This window comes from Schistocerca americana, chromosome 1 (assembly GCF_021461395.2).
Source record: "Schistocerca americana isolate TAMUIC-IGC-003095 chromosome 1, iqSchAmer2.1, whole genome shotgun sequence".
NCBI lineage: Eukaryota > Metazoa > Arthropoda > Insecta > Orthoptera > Acrididae > Schistocerca > Schistocerca americana.
In genome coordinates, this window is record NC_060119.1 from 968,694,942 (window position 1) to 968,704,112 (window position 9,171).

General features: G+C 41.5%; 1 pseudogene; it reads right to left on the minus strand.

Moving 5' to 3' along the window:
• Positions 1-5,056: 5,056 nt before the first annotated feature.
• Positions 5,057-5,173, minus strand: LOC124555672 (annotated as a pseudogene).
• Between the last annotated feature and the right edge of the window lie 3,998 nt (positions 5,174-9,171).

Below are 9,171 nucleotides of genomic sequence, written 5' to 3' on the forward strand. Positions count from 1 at the left end.
TTAATGGCTTTTTGAAAAACTGTGGGTCCTCGTAATTATAAGAATTCGTACCATGGATGATGTGTTTGTGATAAATCTTCAACGGACCATTCCCTTGAACGGCGTCAAATTGCGACGAAACCAATGTGGTGTATTTTGTATCGAGTGACTCTGCTTATTTAAAGGTCTTTGACCTCACAGCACTGTACGTTTAATACATTCATAGGGTTATTTCATTTGTTATATTCCAGGAATTTGGAATCGGGTTCCTTTCAGAAGGGCCATTGCTCAATGCGGTCAGAAACCTCGAAAGATCACTGTGGCTCCTATGAGTCGCGATATTACCACTATCTCCAATGATGCAAGCTCTAGAATTCATCTGCACCACAATGTTGTTTTTACGCCGCAGTGCGTGGAGGGTTTACTTCAGTCCAGACGTCTTTCTATCTTGATGTTGTGTTGCCGTCAACATGAACCAGAATACGTTTTTGAACGTTGTAGTTTATCCAGCGTTTCATTTCTACTAATTTTCGTGATGAGTATGTTGTGGACACCCATCTTTCAAGACGACAACTGCCGTGTTCAGAGAGCTGCACACGTACTGTCTAGCTTCGAAGATCACTCAGATCGCACCTCTAATCGCCCGCTCAGTCAGCCGTCTCAATTCCACAGAAAATTTACGGGACTATTTGGAACAACGGCTAAGACGTACCAATAGCCATTCCAGCAATTTAATTGCTCTGTGGGATGTAATAACGAACGGGTGGCCTCAGTTGGATTTGTATCTGAAGACATGGACCGTCTCCCTCGCCGAAATGTGATTACTAACAAGGGTACATGCGAGTTTGCTTCCATGCGTAGTATTTCGACGATCGAGCCTTTCGTCTTCTTAGATACTGCTACCCGTGTTAATGAGTACTCGCCGTCTGGACTGAAATCGGTTATGAAATATTGTTGGTCGCACACCGCTATTTGTAACTGATTGTAAGTTAGACTTCCGACGCTGACTGCACTCTTTTAATTATCTTTTGATTTCCAGGGCCCGTACTGATACTGTCTGAAAGACACATCCTCTTAGCATTACCTAGTTCTGGTGCATGTGATGACCGGGAGATCTTAATAAACAGAATGGCAGACCCAAATATTGTTAATTTTGAAACCTCCGTCCCTGTTTTTATACGGTTTTTCTTAATTTCGAATGGCTCTTTACTTACGTTGACCCAGAAATTTATCGTTACGTTTCGGTGCTGTCTTCTTCGTATTTCATTTCACAATTATAATGTATGGAGTGCTCAAAGATAGTTGATTTTCAGGGTTGTTTTAGTCGGATGGATTATCTACGTTCCCTGTAACTCTCCCTGACTCCTCTTATAGTCTGCCTCATGTAAAATACGGCATATTCATGTGGAATGCGGTGCGCATATAACTTCCGTAGGGTTTTCTTTATTTTTTTTATTCTACATTTTTTATCTCACTACTGACTGGTTTGATGCGGACTTTTCCATATATTCCTTTCCTCGGCGATTATGCAGAGAACCTTCTTAGTCCTTACCTTATAAGTCCACTTTATTTTGAACATTCTTCTGTAGCACCACATTCAAATGCTTCGATTCCCTTCTGTTCCGGTTTCCCACAGTCCATGTTTCACTGCGTTGCTGTGCTCGAAACGAACAGTCTCGGAAATTTATTCCTCAGATTAAAGCCTATCTTTATTACAACTAGAATTACATCTGCTAATAATACGCTTCTTGCCAGTTCGAGTCAGCTTTTTATGTCCTCTTTGCTATGTCTGCCATGGGTTATTGTGGCACCTAGATAGCAGAATTCCTTATCTTCGTCTGCTTTCTGATCACCAATTCTGATGTTAGGTTTCTCACGATTACGTTTCTGCTACTTTTCATTACTTTCGTCTTTCTTCGATGTACTCCTCAATCCACACTCTGTACTCCTTAGCCTTTTCATTCCATTCAACAGGTTCTGTAATTCATCTTTACTTTCGGTGAGCGAAGCAGTGTTATCGGCGAGCCGTACTATTGGCATCCTTTCACCTTGAATTTTAGTTCCACTTATAATCCTTTCTTTCATTTCCGCCATTGTTTCCTCGATACATAGATTCAACAGTAGCGGCAGAAGGTTGCATAACTGTCTTATATCCTTTTTAATCCGAACACTTTTGTCTTGGTCTTCTATTCTTATTGGTCCCACTTGGCTTTTGTACATATTGCATATTAACCGCCTTTCTCGGAAGTTTACCCATATGTTTCCCAAAATTCCGAACGTCTTGCACCATGTTACATTGCCGGACACTTTTTCGAGTTCGACAAATCCTATGAAAGTGTCTTGATTTTTCTTTAGTCTTGCTTCCATTATGATCAGCAACGTCAGAACTGTCCCTCTGGTGCTTTTACCTTTCCTAGAGATTGTCTCCGTGGTGCCTTCACCCTTTCCAAAGATTCCCTCTCTGATTCTTTTACCTTTTTGAAAGCCAAATCGATCCTCATACAACAGTTACCCAGTTTTCCTTTTCATTCTCCGTATATTGATGTTATCAGTGACTTAAATGCATGAGATTCGAAGACGTTTGTGCTATAACTATCACATCTCTCGACTGTTACTACCTTCCTTCATAGAGTCTGATGGTATATCGCTAGTCTCAAACATTTCACACACCAAAGTGAATAGTTGCTTTGTTGCCATTTCCTCCAATGATTCCACAAATTCCGCTGCAATTTTACCTATCCCTTCACCCTTACTTTAGCTCAAGTCTCTTTTAAATTCTCAGGTACTAGATCCCCTATCTCTACCCTATCGACTGCTGTATCTTTGTCGTCGGGAGCGAAATACACCGGAATCCCTATTTCTGTAAGTCTACCAATCTTCGCCGGCCGGTGTGGCCGAGCGGTTCTAGGCACTACAGTCTGGAACCGCGCGACCGCTACGGTCGCAGGTTTGAATCCTGCCTCGGGCATGGATGTGTGTGATGTCCTTAGGTTAGTTAGGTTTAATTAGTTCTAAGTTCTAGGGGACTGATGACCTTAGAAGTTAAGTCCCATAGTGCTCAGAGCCATTTGACCCATTTTTCTTCAAATCTTCCCGGATACTGGACCAAATGACGGCAGCCATTCTCGACTTCTCCTTCTCTCTCTCAGTCTTAACCTCTTCTTTACTCTGACTGCAACGCCTGCTCAGTTTCACTGTCTGAATACCCTGTCCTTCGGATCACTGTTCATAGGTGGAACAATTCTACAGCGAATGTCTCCTTGACATGTTTTCGGAAACATTTTGAAAAAAAAAAGAAAAGATAACGACGAGTTTCACAGTTGCGTTTAGAAAAACAGTGTAGATGGCACATTTATTGGTACCGGCTTCATTCCAAACAATGATGTGAGTTGTGCGATGTAGACGATTTTTCTAAATATGCATGTTTCTTTGAAAATGTTCGAGCTCTGTGAACCAGAGCCTTTAGCTCCGAGTTCCTTTGTGACGGATGGTGGTCTCCCGAGGCGTGGACATAGAAATCAGTGTGCGTGGGTTTTCTACATACACTGTAATCTAGGGTTCCTACAAGTTTACTCTTAACTGATTCGTCGACCAAAGGTAGCTACCGTTCTTTTTGAAGTTCACTTTAAATTTTATACTACGTAAGATAAAGTTCAAGGAAAGAACAAATGCTTATTATTATTTGTCCATATCAGATCGAAACGCTATATGTTCGTATCCGGAGGATAAGGGAAGTCACGTGCTTCGGTGCAATATATCTCTCGCCCGCACTGGTCGCGGGCCACCTGCCGTGGGTCGCCCACCTTGCCCTGCCCTGGGCTGGGGAGAGCGGGGTCTGGGCTGCCTCCGGCTCCTCGCGTAATTAAGCCCGCCAACTGGCCAGCGGGAGAGGCCCGAGTTTAATACAGATCTCCCGGTCCCTCAATTAATCGACCAATTACACGTCCGGCTGCCGGGCTGCCACTTTGAGCCGCCCAGAGGTCTCCTCCGCCTCCGTCTCCCGCCTCGGGCCTCCTCTGCAGCAGCGAGGATTATGCCGTCTCGCCAGAGCTGGCTGGCAGCGGTAGGCCGACGTCGCGGGCGCACGTGCTGGAGGCCGGGTCCTCAGCGTGCCTCGGAACGCTGACTGCTCCACCACCGGCATGTTGCGAGCAGTGTAATCTCAAGGTGACCTAGTACGAAGGTCAGCTTCGAGTAATGATGGCAGCAGGATGATCGTTGCTTTCGTATGCCATGGCACACGTTGCACTATACGCAGTAATAAAGTAGAACAAGTCAATTTACAGAACAATAATTGTTTGGAAACACTTTCTGCCTTATGTATGAGGCTTCACGTCTATTTTTACTTTTTTTACCTAAAAACGTTTGCCGGCTGGAGTGGCCGAGTGGTTCTAGGCGCTACAGTCTGGAAGCGCGCGACCGCTACGGTTGCAGGTTCGAATCCTGCCTTTGGCATGGATGTGTGTGATGTCCTTAGGTTAGTTAGGTTTAAGTAGTTCTAAGTTCTAGGGGACTGATGACCTCAGACGTTATGTCCCCTAGTGCTCAGAGCCATTTGAATCATTTTTAAAAACGTTTCAGGACAGTCCGTGTTATTTTCTGTTTTTTTATTTATTATATTGTCTGAAAATTTTTTATGGAGTATGTATTGCAAAAGGTCACACGAACTTAGACGTTATAACAGGTGTCTCGCCTAAGAGTTGTCAGACGCATTTTCTCTGTTGCTTTGGGAGTCATTGGGAATTTTGTTTTTGCAATGAGTAACTGCAGTCAGTACAGACAAGTACTGCATGTAACACTATTACCGATGTTAACTCTAATGATCGTATCTAACTTCCTTGTTTGTTCTTACTTAATATGATTTCTGTATAACTATGCTCTCTAATGAAAAAAAAAGCACTTCGTCTTCAGAACTACCGGGACCACCCGACCGCCGTGTCATCCTCCGAGGAGGATGCGGATAGGAGGGGCGTGGGGTCAGCACACCGCTCTCCCGGTCGTTATGATGGTATTCTTGACCGAAGCCGCTACTATTCGGTCGAGTAGCTCCTCAATTGGCTGAGTGCACCCCGAAAAATGGCAACAGCGCATGGCAGCTGGATGGTCACCCATCCAAGTGCCAGCCACACCCAACAGCGCTTAACTTCGGTGATCTTACGGGAACCGGTGTATCCACTGCGGCAAGGCCGTTACCCAGCTCTATGAAGAAATCCAAGTAAAAGTTTCATTCAGTATTTATATAATTTATGTCATTGTGATTAGTCTATGAATGTATTTTCAAAGATAATGCATTGTAAAAGAATGAAAATGTTATATTTTATTGGTTAATTTATTGAAGCATTTGGTTTATAATAGTGAAAAACTTGGAGAAAAGTCCCTCCGCAACGGAGGGAATAGAAAAAGCGGATCTGGCGGTCGAACTACAAAGCTCCTGTGTGGCAAGAGTCAGTCGGTTTCTAGCAGGTAAAGTGCGCACATTTTTTAATTGAAAGCATACTTTGGTTAGCTCTGTACTATGAAGCTCCGACGCTAAGAAGAGAGTTTTCGGAGCTTGTTGCACAGAAAAAACCATGGACACCTTTGCCGTGTTTTTTTTTTTGCATAGCACATGGGATCGGCATTGCCACCACCTTCATCTCAAATTATCAGCTGAATACTGTATAATTGCATAGACGAGTTATGAGGTTTCGTTTCAATAAAATTTTTGTGTTCTGTAAACTTTGTGTTAAGCCATCTTGTTATATATTTAATCGTTTTCCTAGACAGAGTCCGATCCAAAATGCTACGATAAATGCGAGCATCCTATTTTACTGAACTGAAAAGCAAGTATCTACCTTAACAAAAGTTAATAAACTTTGTGAAGTTGTAAAATACATTATTATTTATTCAGAACAAGTTTGAAATAATCCACATAATTTCCATTAAAGAACAGTTGAAGTTCCATCAAAGTACAGTTAACTGACAGAAGATTTAAGTGTTTAGTTCACAGATTTTTTATAGAAATAACTAGCGGACCCGACAGACGTTGTCCTGCATGATATTTCAAATGATTAAGATATTAAACAAAGTATGAAATAAAAGACAAATAATATAATAATTTTATTATTCTGTATTTTGAAATAACATCAATTTTTCTAAAAACAATTCGTTATAATCAATAACGTTTGTTTAATTTTATCTTAATGCGAGTTGATGAACAATATTTTTAGTCAATTCCTGAGAAGTATAAATGAATAAACTTGACGGTTTTCCAACGCGAGAACACGGCACAAGTAACTGGCCATGTGAAAATACCGGATTTTCTAGATCCAACCCACAAATCGACATTGTTTGACTTTGTGACTTATTAATAGTCACGGCAAATGCCAAGCGAATTGGAAATTGCAGACATCTGAGTGGAATGGGTGAGTCTGAAGGGATCATTGGGATTCGTGGCAGGAGAACAACTTCACCATCAAATTTGCCGTTCAAAATTGTAGCTTCAAGAACATTGTCTATAAATTTTTATGTCTAATCTTTCACCATTGCGTAGCTTAGGTGCATTTCAATTCGGAAGCAACATGATAGGTGAGCCTATTTTTAATCGCAAGTTACGTGGTGGCATTCCTGGTAAATCCAGCGAATTCAAAAATTCAACAGTATAGTTGACTACTTCGTCAGGATCGATAACAGTGTCGATAGATTTGAACAATATCTCATTGCCGGACAATGACTGTTGCAATTTGAAGGTAATAGCGTCAACATTGAAATTTTTTTAGGCTAAAATAGCTCGTTCACGAAACCACGCATGATTAATATAATTACCAAGTAAATCTGGAAATATGCTTTCAATCAAAGCATCTTTCGTATTTACTATGTTGCAGAAATTGTCTGGCAATTTGATGCATTGTGTGTCTCCATGCAATGGTTTTGTTCCATTTCCAATGTTGAGCAATTGCTCGGAGAATGATAGTGCCAATGGATCGTTATACAGTTGAACACGTATATTTGTGTTACGACGTAAGGTACTGACATTTCGCCATAGATAAGATTGTTTTATACATGCGTTAATTTCATCTGCATATGCAGCGCGTGGAATGACCGGCAATGTCAGTCTAAAATCACCGGACAGTAGCAGTAAGGTGCCACCGAAAAGCCTGGTGTTGATAATTTAGATCTTTCATCATACTATCGAGAGCTTCAAGTGAATGCTTGTGGGCCATAGTGCATTCATCCCAGATAATAATTTTGCATTTTTGCAAAACTTTAGCCATACCGGAATGCTTTTTTATATTGCACACTGCATCTGGATTTGTGTGAATGTTCAACGGCGACTTGAGTGCTGAATGTGCAGCCCGTCCGCCATCAAGCAAAGTGGCTGCAATACCTGATGAAGCAATTGCTAACGCAGTATGATTTTGTGATCGAATGTGCGCAAGTATTAGTGAGATGAGAAACGTTTTTCCAGTGTCACCTGGTGCGTCCAAAAAAACAAGAATCCACCTTGTTCTGCTGGAATTGACAAATTAATTTGATCGTATACATTCTTTTGTTCATCAGTGAGTAGTTTGCTCATCATTTTCAACGAAAGCAGTTAAAGAGACCATATTGAACTGTTGTTCGCGCTGAATCTCGCTGTTAATTATGCCTGTTGCTGGGCGGTTAGGTCAGGGCATACCAAAATGAATGAGTGGACATATTCGAAATCATAATTCAAATATCTTCAATCTTTATAAACGCCTCGTTATATATTTCTGGCGAAAAATCGATATTGGGATCTTGATCAGCGATCCGAATGCGATGCAGAATATAATCACTCATGGAATCTTTATATTTGTCCCAGAGGACAGAAGCTTGAGATGGAAAACATGTCGTCAATAATATGGCGAATAATTGGCGATTTTGATGAGGAGAGGAACTCAATGCTACATCTGCACTTGTAACATCCCAATGGCTGTCATCTTCCAGCAAATGTAATTCGTTACACGCATCATGATGTGTGTCGTACAAAATGCCATTGACTGTTCGCAGGTATTGGAAGGACGTCGCTCCAGGAACATTAACCATCAATAAACGCAAGAAGAAACATTCGCGTTGCTTTGGATGGACTGTGTATAATCGGCCTAATGTATTTCCCATAAATATGCCGTTGTATCTTTCAACCGGAACACTTCGCTTTCGTGGTTCCCACTTTTTTGACTGTTTGTTCCATGTGAAATATCGTGCCACATCAGTATACGTTAATGTCTTTGCGAATTGGCTGGGAATACCTGGTCGGTGGCATAGTTCGAAAAACTCAGTTAATGTGGTTTTTTTTGGGGGGGGGGGGAGGGGGCAATTGATGCACATTGTAGAGAAGTCTGTTCCGTCAAATAAACACACTGTCCATTTTCAAGGTGCACGGCCAAAAGTATAACAGCAGGGTATCTTTCGTGTATCGGAAAACACAAAATACGCCAAACAGCTTCATTGCTGCTAATGCATAGGTCCGTTTGATACCATGTTATTTCATCGTTTTCGTTAAAATTGAGAACAGCAAATACAGCCATGTCACTGCCCTTATGGACATACTTGCATATATATTTTATGTACTTCACCGAACTGCAGAGCTCAATGTTTATGTGTGCTTTTTAGATTTGACACTGTAAGAGGTCCGAGCAGATGTAATTTTATGTAAGAGGTCCGAGCAGATGTAATTTCGATGTATTGCTCATGCCCTGCCTGCGATATGCAAGGTATAAGAGAATCGCTGACCAGAGAGCAGTGTTGACTGCAGTAGGTACTGTGTAGCTGTAGCAGTAAGTAGTTGCTTGTCTGCGCTAGTCTGCACTTGTCTGGTGTGGAGTCTGCTGTGGTCTGGTATAGTGTATCATGTTGGCTGGGCCGGTAGCGGTTCAGCGATGCCGGAGCCTGAGTATTATTGTATAAGGTAAAAAGCAGCCTCGCGCATATCTAGTAATGTTATGTGAACTCCCATGTAAATCTTTAAAAAAAGTCCTAATGAAAATTTTTTTGATATAAAGTAATTTTTTAACAAGCATTCATTTCAATTTAAAGAATTTACTAATTTTTCCAATCCATGATCATCCCTATTGTTGCAAAAGAAAAATCAGTTGCTTCCTTTCATAAATGACAAATCCATCGGCCAGCATTGCACAGAGCAGTGCCGGAAAATTTTTATATAAGAGCAGATATATTCGCCGTTTTTATTGA